This window comes from Odocoileus virginianus, chromosome 14 (genome assembly GCF_023699985.2).
Source record: "Odocoileus virginianus isolate 20LAN1187 ecotype Illinois chromosome 14, Ovbor_1.2, whole genome shotgun sequence".
Taxonomy (NCBI): domain Eukaryota; kingdom Metazoa; phylum Chordata; class Mammalia; order Artiodactyla; family Cervidae; genus Odocoileus; species Odocoileus virginianus.
The window spans coordinates 49,466,150-49,482,750 of NC_069687.1; the positions used below are offsets into that span (position 1 = coordinate 49,466,150).

Here is a 16,601-nt window from a genome sequence, read left to right on the forward strand (position 1 = left end):
GTCATTACCACCTCCATACTTATAATACACAAAGGTATATTTTCAGCCCTGGCCTCTCCTCTAGGCTTCAAAATAATAGGTTTAAATGTCCATTTGTTGTTTCTGCTTCTCTCTCTCAAAGTAACCCCAAACCCAACATGTTCAAAATTGAACTTGAAATCTGCCTCCCAAATCAGATCTGCTTGCAGGGCCTCTATCACAGTGAATGTTGCCATCAATTATCCAACTTGCTTTTCTTCTCCTGACCCCATATTCAGTCCATCACTGATTTTTACCTCATAACCATTTAACCCCTCCTCCACGCTCCATCTTCACATCATCACTTAATCCACGCTTTGTCATATCTGGCCTTGTAAGCTCTACAGTTTCCTGCTGGTCTTCCCCAAGCACACTTTGGCTGTCTGCCAATCCTGTCTGCTTGAGATGAAAAGAGCTGTTTAGATTTTTAAAAATCTGACTTTGTCACTCATATATTTTCAGTGACTTTCCTTTCTGTCTAGGATTAATGATACTTTTCAGGACCCAAAGACTTTGCTTGTCTGGCCTCTTACTGTCTTTCAGGCTTCATCTAGAATCTTACTTCCATGGGCTCTCTCCCTCCTCTTCACCCCTGAGATCACTCTGGCCTTCCCTTCAGTTCCTGGAATTTCAATGACTGACCTGATGCCAGGGTTTTGCCTCTACCACCTCAACATTTACCCGATTAATGCCTAGGTACTCTTCAGCTCTCCTCTCTAAGGGACCACATCCCTGATAAAAACAAATTCTCCTATTATTCTCTCCAACATCAGGGTCTTTTCCAATGAGTCAGCTGTTCACTGACCCTAATGCTGGGAAAGACTGAAGGCAAAAGGAGAAGAGGATAGCAGAGGATGAGCAGGTTGTATGGCATCACCAATGAAATGGATATGAACTTGGACAAACTCCAGGAGATGGTGAGGGACAGGCAGGCGTGGCGTGCTGCAGTCCATGGGCTCACAAAGAGTCAGACACAACTTAGTGACTTAACAACAACAATTATTCTCTCCAGGAATATCATGTACCTGATTTCATGGTGCCTGTTCCAATTTTCTATCACAATGGATAGTTAGCTTCACATTTTATCATTTTTTACAGTACTCCTAATTTCTATCACAATTAAATAGGAGCATCTCCACTATAGGAATCATGTTCATTAATTTTTATCTGCAGGATCCAGCATAGTACCTAAGAGATTGCAGGTACTCGAAAAATGTCTATTGAAAGAATAGAAGAAATATTAACCCAAACTCAAAGATGCTATATTACATAAAGAAAAAACCAATATGGAGGTTATGGAATTAGATGCATAAGCTCAAAGTCTGGCTTACTAATTGTGTGATCATGGAAGAACTAGTTTCACTAATGAGAATGAGAAAATACCCAACCTCATAAGGTTAAATTATTTTTATGAAACTGAATTTTGCAACTCTAATACCTTAGGGTGCACCTAAGGTATATTCATGGAGACTATTATTTTCAAACAAATAAACAATTTACACTGCTCTGAGACTCTGTACACAAAGACAGAGTATACCATGGCCCTTTCACATAGCTTTACCTGCCCGTATCCCTGTCAAGGAACAGCGTGGCCTACAGAATGAGTGATAGGACTCATGCTCCACAGGAAAACCAGCAGGACTCCCTGAGACAACCTGGAATGTTATCAGGTAAGTGACCTTTTCCTGAGAAAGTTAACTGAAACTAACACCCAACCTAGCTTAATCCACTGCCTTTCTAGATATAATAATTTGATTTAACAACCAGCTGCCAATAGGCATTCATACCAATTGCCCTAACAGTCAAATCTCAAAGTTTCCCAGTCTTTTCAATAAGCTGGGAAAAACTGAAAATCTACATGTAAAAGAATGAAAGTAGAACACTTCATAACACCATACACAAAAAATAAACTCAAAATGGACCAAAGACCTAAATGCAAGGCTAGATACTTAAGACACATAAAACTCTTAGAGGAAAACATGGGCAGAACACTCTTTGACATAAATCACAGCAAGATCTTTTTTGGCCCATCTCCTGGAGTAATTAAAATACAAACAAAAATAAACAAATGGGACCTAATTAAACTTAAAAGCTTTTGCCCGGCAAAGGAAACCATAAACAAGATGAAAAGACAACCCTCAGAATCAGACAAAATATTTGCAAATGAAGAAACTGACAAGGGATTAATCTCTAAAATATACAAACAGCTCATGCAGCTCCATATCAAAAAGACAAGCAACCCAATCAAAAAAAAAAAAGGGCGGAAGACCTAAATAGACATTTCTCTGAAGAAGACATACACATAGCTCACAAACACATGAGAAGATGCTCAACATCACTAATTATTAAAGAAGTGCAAATCAAAACTACAATTCAGTGTCAGCTCACACCAATCAGAATGGCCATCAATAAAATAAAAAACACTGGAGGGAGTATGGAGAAAAGGGAATGCTTTTGCACTGTTGGTGGGAATGTAAATTGATACAACCACTATGGAGAACAGTTTGGAGATTCCTTAAAAAGCAGAAACTAGAACTACCATATGATCCAGCAATCCTACTCCTGGACATATACCCAGAGAAAAACAACTCAATGCCCTATTATAATGCTACTAAATTGTTGAATATTTAAAGACATAGAGGAAGAAATACCATATGACTTAGCAATCTCATTCCTGGGCATAAACCCAGGGAAAATCATAATTCAAAAAGATACATGCACCCCAATGTTCACAGCAGCACTATTTGCAAGGACATGTGTGTGCATATGAACTAAGTAGCTTCAGTTGTGTTCAACTCTTCTGACTCTATGAACTGTAGCCTGCCAGGCTCCTCTGTCCATGAGATTCTCCAGGCAAGAATACTGGAGTGGGTTGCCATGCCCTCCTCCAGGGTATCTTTCAGACTCAGGGATCAAACCCACCTCTCTTACCTATCTCTCATTGGTGGGCAGGTTCTTTACCACTAGTGCCACCTGAAGACATGGAAGCAACCTAAATGTCCATCAGCGAGGAACAGATAAAGAAGTTGTGGTACATATATACAATGGACTATTACTCGGCCATAAAAAGGAATAAAGTTGTGCCATTTGCAGAGTCATGGATAGATCTAGTGACTGTCATACAGAGTGAAGAAAGTCAGAAAGAGAAAAACATCATAGAGCAAACAAGTTCCAGAGCAAGACATACCATGCTAATTCTCCAGCAACACAGGAACATAGCCCTGAGTATTAATATACAGGCAGCCCAAACTCACATCAAACCCATAGACACCTCAAAACTCACTACTGGACACATCATTGCACTCCAGAGAGAAGAGATCCAGCTCCACCCACCAGAACACTGAAACAAGCTTCCCTAATCAGGAAACCTTGACAAGTCACCAGTCCAACCCCATTCACAGGCAGCAACCTCCACAATAAAAGGAATCACAAACTTCTAGCCTACAGAAAGGCCACCCCAAACACAGCAATCTAAACAAGATGAAAAGGCAGAGAAATATTCTGCAGGTAAAGGAACATGATAAATGCCCACGAAACCAAACAAAAGAGGAGGAGATAGGGAGTCTACCTGAAAAAGAATTCAGAATAATGATAGTAAAAATGATTCAAAATCTTGAAAACAAAATGGAGTTACAGATAAATTGTCTGGAGACAAGAACTGAGAACATGCAAGAAATGTTTAACAAGGACCTAGAAGAAATAAAAAAGAGTCCATCAATAATGAATAAAGCAATAACTGAGATCAAAAACACTTTGGAGGGAACCAACAGTAGAATAACTGAGGCAAAAGATAGGATAAGTGAAGTGGAAGATAGAACGGTGGAAATAAATGAAGCAAAGAGGAAAAAAGAAAAAAGAATTAAAAGAAATGAAGACAACCTCAGAGACCTCTGGGACAATGTCAAACACTTAACATTTGAATCATAAGAGTCCCAGAAGAAGACAAAAAGAAAGGCCATGAGAAAATACTTGAGGAGATAATAGTTGAAAGCTTCCCTAAAATGGGGAAGGAAATAGCCACCCAAGTCCAAGAAACCCAGAGAGTCCCAAACAGGATAAACTCAAGGTGAAACACCCCAAGACACATATTAATCAAATTAACAAAGATCAAACACAAAGAACAAATATTAAAAACAGCAAGGGGAAAACAACAAATAACACCCAAGGGGATTCCCATAAGGATAACAGCTGATCTATCAATAGAAACCCTTCAGGCCAGAAGGGAATGGCAGGACATACTTAAAGTGATGAAAGAGAAAAACTTACAGCCCAGATTACTGTACCCAGCAAGGATCTCATTCAAATATGAAGGAGAAATCAAAAGCTTTACAGACAAACAAAAGCTGAGAGAATTCAGCACCACCAAACCAGCTTTCCAACAAATGCTAAAGGATCTTCTCTAGACAGGAAACACAGAAAGACTGTATGAACGCAAACCCAAAACAACAAAGCAAATGGCAACGGGACCATTTTTATCAATGATTACCTTAAATGTAAATGGGCTGAATGTCCCAACCAAAAGACAAAGACTGGCTGAAGAGATACAAAAACAAGACCCCTAAATATGCTGTCTATAAGAGACCCACCTCAAAACAAGGGACACATACAGACTGAAAGTGAAGGGTTGAAAAAAGATATTTCACACAAATGGAGACCAAAAGAAAGCAGGAGTCGCAATACTCATACCAGACAAAATAGACTTTGAAATAAAGGCCATGAAAAGAGACAAAGAAGGACACTACATAATGATCAAAGGATCAATCCAAGAAGATATAACAATTATAAATATATATGCACTCAATATAGGAGCACCGCAATACGTAAGGCAAATGCTAACAAGTATGAAAGGGGAAATTAACAGTAACACAAAAATAGTGGGAGGCTTTAATACCTCATTCATACCTATGGATAGATCAACTAAACAGAAAATTAGCAAGGAAACACAAACTTTAAATGATACAATGGACCAGTTAGACCTAATTGATTTCTATAGGACATTTCACCCCAAAACAATGAAGTTCACCTTTTTCTCAACTGCACATGGAACCTTCTCCAGGATAGACCACATCCTGGGACATAAATCTAGCCTAGGTAAATTTTTAAAAATTGAAATTATTCCGAGCATCTTTTCTGATCACAATGCAGTAAGATTAGATGTCAATTACAGGGAAAAAACTATTAAAAATTCCAACATATGGAGGCTAAACAACATGCTTCTGAATAACCAGCAAATCACAGAAGAAATCAAAATATGCATAGAAATGAAGGAAAATGAAAACACAACAACCCCAAACCTACGGGACTCAGTAAAAGCAGTGCTAAGGGGATGGTTCATAGTAATACAAACTTATCTCAAGAAACAAGAGAAAAGTGGTCATGTATGGATGTGAGAGTTGGACTGTGAAGAAAGCTGAGTGCTGAAAAATTGATGCTTTTGAACTGTGGTGTTGGAGAAGACTCTTGAGAGTCCCTTGGACTGCAAGGAGATCCAACCAGTCCATCCTAAAGGAGATCAGTCCTGGGTCTTCATTGGAAGGACTGATGTTGAAGCTGAAACTCCAATACTTTGGCCACCCCATGCGAAGAGTTGACTCATTGGAAAAGACCCTGATGCTGGGAGGGATTGGGGGCAGGAAGAGAAGGGGTTGACAGAGGATGAGATGGCTGGATGGCATCACTGACTCGATGGGCATGAGTTTGAGTAAACTCCAGGAGTTGGTGATGGACAGGGAGGCCTGGCATGCTGCGATTCATGGGGTCACAAAGAGTCAGATACGACTGAGTGACTGAACTGAACTGAACACCTAGAGCAACTAGAAAAGGAAGAAATGAAGAACCCCAGGGTTAGTAGAAGGAAAGAAATCATAAAAATTAGGGCAGAAATAAATGAAAAAGAAACAAAGGAAACCATAGCAAAAATCAACAAAGCTAAAAGCTGGTTCTTTGAGAAGATAAATAAAATAGACAAACCAATAGCCAGACTCATTAAGAAAAAAGGGAGAAGAATCAAATCAACAAAATTAGAAATGAAAGTGGAGAAATCACAACAGACAACACAGAAATACAGATGATCATAAGAGACTGCTATCAGCAACTATATGCCAATAATATGGGTAACTTGGAAGAAACGGACAAATTCTTAGAAAAGTATAACTTTCCAAAACAGAACCAGGAAGAAATAGATAATCTTAACAGACCCATCACAAGCATGGAAATAGAAACTGTAATCAGAAATCTTCCAGCAAACAAAAGCCCAGGACCAGATGGCTATACAGCTAAATTCTACCAAAAATTTAAAGAAGAGCTAACACCTATCTTACTCAAACTCTTCCAGAAAATTGCAGAGGAAGGTAAACTTCCAAACTCATTCTATGAGGCCACCATCACCCTAATACTAAAACCAGACAAAGATGCCACAAGAAAAGAGAACTACAGGCCAATATCACTGATGAACATAGAGGCAAAATTCCTTAACAAAATTCTAGCAAACAGAATCCAACAACAACTTTAAAAGATCACACTTTATGACCAAGTAGGCTTTATCCCAGGGATGCAAGGATTCTTCAATATTCACAAATCAATCAATGTGATGCACCACATTAACAAATTGAAAGATAAAAACCATATGATTATCTCAATAGATGCAGAGAAAGCCTTTGACAAAATTCAATATCCATTTATGATAAAAACCCTCCAGAAAGCAGGAATAGAAGGAACATACCTCAACATAATAAAAGCTATATATGATAAACCCACAACAAACATCATCCTCAATGGTGAAAAACTGAAAGCATTTCCCCTAAAGTCAGGAACAAGACAAGGGTACCCACTCTCACCACTACTATTCAACATAGTTTTGGAAGTTTTAGCCACAGCAATCAGAGAAGAAAAAGAAATAAAAGGAATCCAGACTGGAAAAGAAGAAGTAAAACTTTTACTGTTTGCAGATGACATGATGCTCTACAGAGAAAACCCTAAAGACTCCACCAGAAAATTACTGGAGCTAATCAATGAATATAGTAAAGTTGCAGGATATAAAATTAACACACAGAAATCCCTTGCATTCCTATACACTAACAATGAGAAAACAGAAAGAGAAATTAAGGAAACAATTCCATTCACCACTGCAACGAAAAGAATAAAATACTTAGGAATAAATCTACCTAAAGAAACAAAAGACCTATATATAGAAAACTATGAAACACTGATGAAAGAAATAAAAAATGACACAAGTAAATGGAGAAATATACCATGTACATGGATCAGAAGAATCAATAGAGTAAAAATGAGTATACTACTCAAAGCAATCTATAGATTCAATGCAATCCCTATCAAGCAACCAACGTTATTTTTCAGAGAACTAGAATAATTTCACAATTTGTATGGAAATACAAAAAATCTTGAATAGCCAAAGCAATCTTGAGAAAGAATGAAACTGGAGGAATCAACCTGCCTGACTTCAGACTATACTACAAACCTACAGTCATCAAGACAGTATGGTACTGGCAAAAAGACAGAAATATAGATCAATGGAACAAAATAGAAAGCCCAGAGATAAATCCACGCATCTATGGACACTTATCTTTGACAAAGGAGGCAAGAATATACAATGGAGAAAGGACAATCTCTTTAACAAGTGGTGCTGGGAAAACTGGTCAACCACTTGTAAAAGAATGAAACTAGAACACTTCCTCACACCATACACAAAAATAAACTCAAAATGGATTAAAGATCTAAATGTAAGACCAGAAACTATAAAACTCCTAGAGGAAAAAAACATAGGCAAAACACTCTCTGACATAAATCACAGCAGGATCCTCTATGAGCCACCTCCCAGAGTAATGGAAATAAAAGCAAAAAAAACAAAAAAAAAAACAAAAAAGAGACCTAATTAAACTTAAAAGCTTTTGCACAATGAAGGAAAATATAAGCAAGGTGAAAAGACAGCGTTCAAAATGGGAGAAAATAATAGCAAATAAAGCAACTGACAAAGAATTAATCTCAAAGATATACAAGCAGCTCCTGCAGCTCAATTCCAGAAAAATAAATGACCGAATCAAAAAATGGGCCAAAGAACTAAACAGACATTTCTCCAAAGAAGACATACAGATGGATAACAAACACATGAAAAGATGCTCAGCATCACTCATTATCAGAGAAACGCAAATCAAAACCACAATGAGGTACCATTTCATGCCAGTCACAATGACTGCTATCAAAAAGTCTACAAACAAATGCTGGAGAGGCTGTGGAGAAAAAGGGAACCCTCTTACACTGTCAGTGGGAATGCAAACTAGTACAGCCACTGTGGAGAACAGTGTGGAGATTCCTTAAAAAACTGGAAATAGAACTGCCATATGACCCAGCAATCCCACTCCTGGGCATACACACCAAGGAAACCAGATCTGAAAGAGACACATGTATCCCAGTGTTCATGCAGCACTGTTTACAATAGCCAGGACATGGAAACAACCTAGATGTCCTTCAGCAGATGAATGGATAAGAAAGCTGTGGTAGATATACACAATGGAATATCACTCATCCCTTAAAAAGAATGCATTTGAATCAGTTCTAATGAGGTGGATGAAACTGGAGCCTATTATACAGAGTGAAGTAAGTCAGAAAGAAAAACAATACAGTATACTAACACATGTATACAGAATTTAGAAAGATGGTAACAATGACCCTATATGTGAGACAGCAAAAGAGACATAGATGTAAAGAACAGTCTTTTGGACTCTGTGGGAGAAGGCGAGGGTGGGATGATTTGAGAGGGTAGCGTTGAAACTTGTATATTATCATATGTGAAGTGGATCACCAGTCCAGGTTTGATGCATGAGACAGGGTGCTCAGGGCTGGTGCACTGGGATGACCCTGGGGGATGGGATGGAGAGGGAGGTAGGAGGGGGTTCTGGATAGGGAACACATGTGTGCCCATGGCTGATTCATTTCAATGTTTGGCAAAAACCATTACAATATTATAAAGTAATTAGCCCCCAATTAAAGTAAATTAATTAATTTAATAAAAAAAAGATGTACATATATACAATGGAGTATTACTCAGCCATAAAAAGGAATAAAATTGTTCCATTTGCAGAGTCATGGGTAGATGTAGTGACTGTCATACAGAGTGAAGAAAGTCAAAAAGAGAAAAACATCATGGATTAATACATATATGTGGAATCTAGAAAATGGTATATATCCAGAAAAATGTATATAGATTTTTTGCAATGCAGAAATAGAGACACAGACATAGACAGCAAACATATGGACACCAATGTTGAGACTGACATATACACTACAATGCATGAAACAGATAACTCATGAGAATCTACTGTATAGCACAGGGAACTCTACTCAATGTTCTGTGGTGACCCGGAAGGGAAGGAAATCCAAAAAAGAGGAGATATCTGCATATGTGTAGTTGATTCACTTTGCTCTACAACAAAAACTAACACAACATTGTAAAGCAATTATATTCCAATAAATTTTTAAAAATAGAAAAAGGGATTATATACTTTCCATGAGTATTCCCAGCACTCAAATTCAGCGATTTCCAATCTCTCCTACTTGATTCCAAAATAAAGTATAAGGAATAGCTATCATTTAAAAACAACTTCAGATTCAAAAACTGCCATTAAAGCAAATCTGCAGAAACAATTTCAAGGTATACCCAATTAGCAATGTTGTGATAGTTTCAGGTGGACACCAAAGGGACTCTGCAATACATATACATGCATCCATTCTTCCCCAAACTCCCCTCCCAACCAGCCTGCCATATAGCAGTGAACAACTTTCATGTTCTATACAGGTCCTTGTTTTTTGTGTGTGTGTGTGTGTGTGCACGTGCAGTCTTTCAGTAGTGTTTGACTCTTTGCATCCCCATGGAGTGCAACCCACCAGGCTCCTCTGTCCATGGAATTTAGCAGTGTGTACACATCCATCCCAAACTCCCTAACTTCCTTCCCCCTGAAAATCATAAGTTCTTTCTCTAAGTCTCTGAGTCTATTTCTTTTTTGTAAAAAATTCATTTGTATCATTTCTTTTTAGATTCCACATATAAGGGATTTGTGTGTTGGGGCCACGTGAATTTTCACCATACTAAAACATGAAATGCAATTCCTATTTGCTTCATCTGCACAAAAGTACACTTTCTCATTACTTCAAAATAGTCTTGGCATGAAAATTTCTCAATAAAAATTCTATTGCCGCAGTTTTACAGATGTAATCAAGGATAAATTCATGCTCCCAAGATCAAACAGAAACTGGGAACCTGTGATGAGAATGACATTGTGAGCTGGGGAGAACAGAATCTGTTCTGACAATGGACAGAAATATAAAATGCTCCTCAAGTGCGTAGTTTGCCACCAGCCATACTGCCTTCATGCTCTATGTACTTCTCTTGCCTGGTCACATTTCCTTATGATGCCTTCTCTATAGGACAGGCTTTAGGGCCACCATGTTTCTTTCCAGGTCTTCTCACCTCCCCATGTGAAAATGAAGGAACTCAACATTCAGAAGAACAACTTTCTATAAACTGACAACTCAACTGATTAAATCATTAAAACAGAATGTCACAAAACCCAACCCATTTTACTCACTTAATATATCAAAGATGTCAATAGCTAATTATTTTATTTCACACCTTCCCCAAAAAGGTTTTACAGTAAAATAACAAAGAGACTTGACTTGTATGCCAAGCAAAAAGCCCTGCTCTCTAAAGAGACATTTTAATGCCAGGCTACCTCTCAATACTGGCAGCTGTTACAGTGAAGTTTAAAAGTCCCCAGGGAGCTGGCAACTGCAAAGATCAGCAAAGACAACAATAAAGTTGATGTCTACTGGAAGATAAAAATAATGTACACCAAAAAAAGTCAAACTAAGTATATTCAAATATGATACTTGGAAAATGATAGATACCTAAAGAGACTGCTTAGACTAGAAAACCCACAGAAATGATAACCCATTGGCCAGAAGATACCAGGCAGAATGGCATGGAGGGGAATAAGAAAACTGGATAAGCACAAAGAGGCTCCCCAGGATATAACAGTTAACAGTATAACACAATGTAACTAGGGAGTGAATATTAGACTCTAAACCTTAAAAACAAACATACAAAAAGTCCCAGACATTTTATTCACACTAAGATTCATTATATCACCCCTACTGTTCTCTAGGCTGATCCCTAGACCATCTAAATCAGATAGGAACTGAACAATGGGCAGACTTCTCAGACTTTAACGGCTGGTCAGAAAGGTTTTTTGGGGCCGGAAGAAAAGAAATTCTAGGGAAGAAAATAACCACAGCCATCTGTCCATTCATTTAGCTGCAGTTCAAATATACTGCTTCTAAAATCTAAGATTCCACCTGATGCATAGGTATCTTTGCAGCTCAAACAACATGAACTAATGGCTCCTTGAATTTTTGCATGAACAAAGAATACCAGAACCTTTGATAAATGACTTTTTCAATGATTGATGTTGTCTTTAATGGGAAGCAGGGAGCAGTGGCTTTCTGCTGGTAACAATCTGTAAGATTTAAGACATGAGTGGGTAAATATAATATGAAAAGAACTGACCTAAGAGAAACTCTATAGAGCACTTACTCTCTTTTTCTTTAATTTTTTGAGGTAAATGTAAATTCATAGATATTTATAAGGAACAATGCAGACAGATGCAGTTGATCCTTTACTCAATTTTTCCCAGCGGTAACAAGTTCACTACCAGGATACGACACCAACAGTCAAGATACAAAACAGGTCACCACCACAAAGATCTCCCATGTTACTCTTCCATAGCCACAGCCAACTCTCTCCTACCCTATCTTCCCTTAGCATCTTCCAAATACTCATCTACACTCAACTGGTTTCCATTTCATAATTTTGTCATTTCAACAACTATAAATTGGGTCATATAACATATAACCCGTTAAAATTTTTTTTTTCACTCAGCTTAATTCTCTGGGGGCCTCCTTCCTGAAAGACGCATGTTCGATTCCTGGGTCAGTAAGATCCCCTGGAGAAGGAATGGCAACACACTCCAAAAATCGTGCCTAAGAAATCCCATAGACAGGAATCGTGAGGAGCTACAGTTCATGGGGTCTCAAAGTTGGACACAACTTTGCAACTAAACAACAACAAATTCTCTGGAGATTCTTCCAGGATGTTGTGCATTTTGATACTTCATTCCTTTTTATTGCTGAGTAACATTCCATGACATGGATGTACCTCAGTGTGTTTAACCATTCATTCACTGAAAGATATCTGAGTTGTTTCCAATTGGTAGGCTATTATAAATAAAGCTGCTACCACCATCCATGTAATGGTTTTTGGCATGAACTAGAAGTCTTCATGTCTCTGGGATAAATGCCCAAGGATGCATTTGCTGGGTGGTTTGGTAGTTACATACTTAGTATTTTAAAAAAGCAAACTCTTCCAGAGTGATTCTACCATTTTACCATCCCAGTAGCCATGTATAAATAATTCAGTCTTTCTGCATCCTTGCCAGTATTTGATGTTGATGTCACTTTTTATTTAATCATTCTGATAAGTGCCCCTGGATCTCCATTAAAGGTAAATGTGAAGATAAGAGGAAAGGCTTGCCTAAACACTTAAAGCTTCAATCCAGCAACTTAAGATTTAGCATATAATTTCCTAAAATCTATGTCAGTTAAATTTGGAAATTGCCCACCTAGACCATCAGAAAATTTAAATAAGCAGAAATATCCAATCACATGAATCCATTTCACCCTAAAACATTTCATCTTGTACATAATGCTTTTATAACTTTATAATATTTTATTATCATCTAATTTAGTACTAATGTTTATTATTTTGATTTTCTTAAATAAGAAGTCTGTCCAGAGCTTCTCATTAATAAAGCCTTAACTGATCAAATAACTCATGGGATGGGTACTTCTTTTTTTTTTTTAATTTGGTGCTGTTTTTATTAACAAAGATGTCAGATTTAAATGTCAAGAAAGTTGATATAAAATTGCTTGATTAATTAATTTATTTTAATTGGAGGCTAATTACTTTACAATATTGTAGTGGTTTTTGCCATACCTTGACATGAATCAGCCATGGGTGTACATGTGGCCCCCATCCTGAACCCCCTACACATCTCCCTCCCCATCCCATCCCTCAAGGTCATCCCACTGCACCAGCCCTGAGCACCCTGTCTCATGCATTGAACCTGGACTGACAATTTATTTCACATATGATAATACACATGTTTCAATGCTATTCTCTCAAATCATCCCACCCTCGCCTTCTCCCACAGAGTCCAGTATTCATCACAGCACTGTTTACAATATCCAGGACATGGAAGCAACCTAGATGTCCATCAGCAGATAACTGGATAAGGAAGCTGTGGTACATATACACAATGGAATATTACTCAGCTATTAAAAAGAATGCATTTGAATCAGTTCTAATGATATGGATGAAACTGGAGCCTATTATACAGAGTGAAATATGTCAGAAAGAAAAACACCAATACAATATATTAACATATATATATGGAATTTAGAAAGATGGTAATGATGACCCTATATGTGAGACAGCAAAAGGGATGGGTATTTCTGACCCATTGACAGCTATTAAGGTTACTTTGCCATCAGGTATATACTGTCCATGGGATTCACCAGGCAAGAATACTGGAGTGGGTTGCCACTCCCTTCTCCAGGGGATCTTCCTGACTCAGGGATTGAACCTGTGTTTCCTGCAACTGCTGCATTGCAGGTGGATTCTTTACCACTTAGCCACTGAGGAAGCCCATTACAGGCTTAGGTCATTTTAAAGTTGTTGAAGCTTAGATTGCATTAACATTAAAAATATATATACATATAGCCCAAACAACTGTTTCTTAGATCTTTTCTAGAAGTTTCCTATCTCACAGGGGGTCTTGAGAGGTATCATGTCTTCTTTATCTCCTGCTTAGAATTCGTACACCGAAAAAAAACACTAGATAGAATCCACTAAAGTTGAATATATGCATATCTTTGTACCAGCTATTTCACTCCCTAGTATATACCCAACAAAAATGTGTTCATGTGGCCATAAAAAAAGTACATAGTAGCATTATTTGTAATAGTTCTGAACTATAAATAACCCAGATGTCCATCAACAGAATAGATAATGGATACTTAGACTGTGGTATATAATATATATATAGTGGAATACTATACAGCAATGAATGGGGCTTCCCAGGTGGCACTAGCAGTAAAGTACTCACCTGCCAATGTAGGAGTTATAAGAGACATCATTTCAATTCCTGGGTCAGGAAGATCCCCTGGCAGAAGGCATGGCAACCCACTCCAGTATTCTTGCCTGGAGAATCCCATGGACAGAGGAGCCTCATGGGCTACAGTCCATAGTGTCTCAAAGAGTCAGACAAGACTGAAGCGACTTAGCATACATACAGCAATGAAAAAGAGCAAACTACTGTTATATATGACAATATAAATGAACATCACAAATACGATGCTGACTTGTGAATCTTAAGAGAATGTATAATGAATAATTTAGTTTGGTCAGACAATATCACCATTGGGGGATAGAAATGGAAGGAGGTTTGAGGTAGATATCTGGGATGCTGGTAATATTCAATTTCTTGATCTGGATGGAAGTTACATGAATGTGTTCACTGTAGGAAAATTCATCATGTTTAACACACGATTTTCATATTTTTCTATATTTTTGTCAAACAGAATATTCTATTTAAATTTGAAAAGAATGAAAGCAAAGATAAAATATGATTACTATGAGCATCATAGTGAAAGAATTCTTTCTCCAAATTCAAGCAATGGTCACTAGCCTTGTTGCACAAATTCAGTCTTGCTGAGTGAGCCTTAGGATTCAGAGTTATGGTTTTAGAAAATAGTTTACCTGGAAGGCTGTCTCACCAAGTCACCAAGAGACACGGGCAATTTGACCCTCTTCTACACACTGACTGGGTAAAAGGTGTCTGAAGCAACACAGTGGGGATTCTGCTGCCACCTGGATAAGTAAATAGAAATTTTCTGAAGTCTGATGAGGTTGAATCACTTTTTCTGAGAAGAGTTAGTTTGGCTTTCTCTTCAGAAGAAAAAGAGAGTGTCCTAGAAGTAGCATATCACTCTGGAAGGGTACTTGGTGACCACACTCCAGGTGAGTATTCCAAGCAAGCAGATGCAATTATGCTCTAGAGGAGACACAAGCTTCCCATGAAAAAAATTCCTGATCTGACACCTAATGCTAGAACTTCTTTGAAAAAAATATTTAATGACTCAGTTATGATGGCAGTTCATTCAATCATTCTATAAAAACGTAGTGCTTTCCATGTGCCTAGTATCGTGTAAGATGTGGTGATTCAATGATAAAAAAGAGAGAGACAAAACCTGCCCTCAAATGGGGCTACAGTCCAGCAAGGCAGACAGATACATCAGCCAAACTATTAAGTGTACAGATGGGAACAAATGGGGAAAATACCAAAACTAGTCTAGAGCAGAAGTTAGGATAGTGTTCCAGAGCTTTCTGCCAACAGCAAAGAATGGCCTTGGCAGCTCAGATAAGTGAGAGGGAGCATCAGAAAAAACAAAGCTGAGAGCCAGCAAAGGTGAATGTTCCAGGAGGGAGAGCAAAAGCAGCTGCACAGAGGAATAACCACAGCACAGGAGAGCCAAGAACAAGACTTTACCAACAGAGGGACCACGCCAACAAATCCGTGAGAGGCAGGCATTCTGACAAGCCCTCTTGCATCACCTTAACACTCAGAGTTTTGTGTCATTTTAAGGAAGGAAAGAAAAGGATTACAACAAACGTGGTGCTACTATTTTCCAAGACTAAATGTTCTTTCTGGACATTTGAGTCCATGCTAGCCAGAAAATTTGCAGTAATTTAATGGGCTGACTACTGGAAAGGTTAGCCCAGTCATCTGGAACAGCCACAGTATCTAGGTAAGGTCAACAAACTTGACAGCAGAGATAGATCAGGAGTGAAATGTCCCTCTCAGCACATTTTACCTGGAATTTCTCCTCAACACCATAATTATACTCTGCATCCCATTAATAGTATAGGTGAACAAATATTTTGTTCTACTACCTCAGTTGCTCAGCAAACATTTATTGCATATCATTATGTGCCATGGTCTGGGGAGAACTAGGAGAGTGTAAAAGCAAAGATGTTGTTAACAGGTCACCTAACACAGTGGAAACAAACATGCACTCTGGAACCTGATCACATGAGGTTTAAACTGTGATCCAACTTCTCGGGTTAGGCACTACACTCCCCGCAACATCATTCCCATAATGTGAGGATAAAAATATTACCCTGAAGCATTGTGCAGGATTGAATGAGACAGTATGTGCAAAGCATCCCTGGAAAGTTCCGCACCAGAAGGTAATGGTTCAGAAACAGCTGAATCCCTCGGACTCAAGCCCATCTTCCTTCTCTCTGCATCAACTCACCTCCTCATTGGAATTTACAAGCACACGTATAAACACTGCGGTTTGGCAGCCATTCACATACCCTGTCCCTACAAACAGCTGTCTTTGGCCACCCCTTGCATGAAATTCAACCTGCACACTGAAGGATAGACCTGACT

The 16,601-nt window shown here is 38.3% G+C and overlaps 1 long non-coding RNA gene across 1 annotated transcript in view; it reads right to left on the minus strand.

Annotated features, from left to right (window-relative positions):
- The window catches only part of LOC110129858 (uncharacterized), a 378,298-nt gene that overhangs the window by 331,191 nt on the left and 30,506 nt on the right, over positions 1 to 16,601 (minus strand). The gene's annotated exons all lie outside the window — the stretch shown is intronic.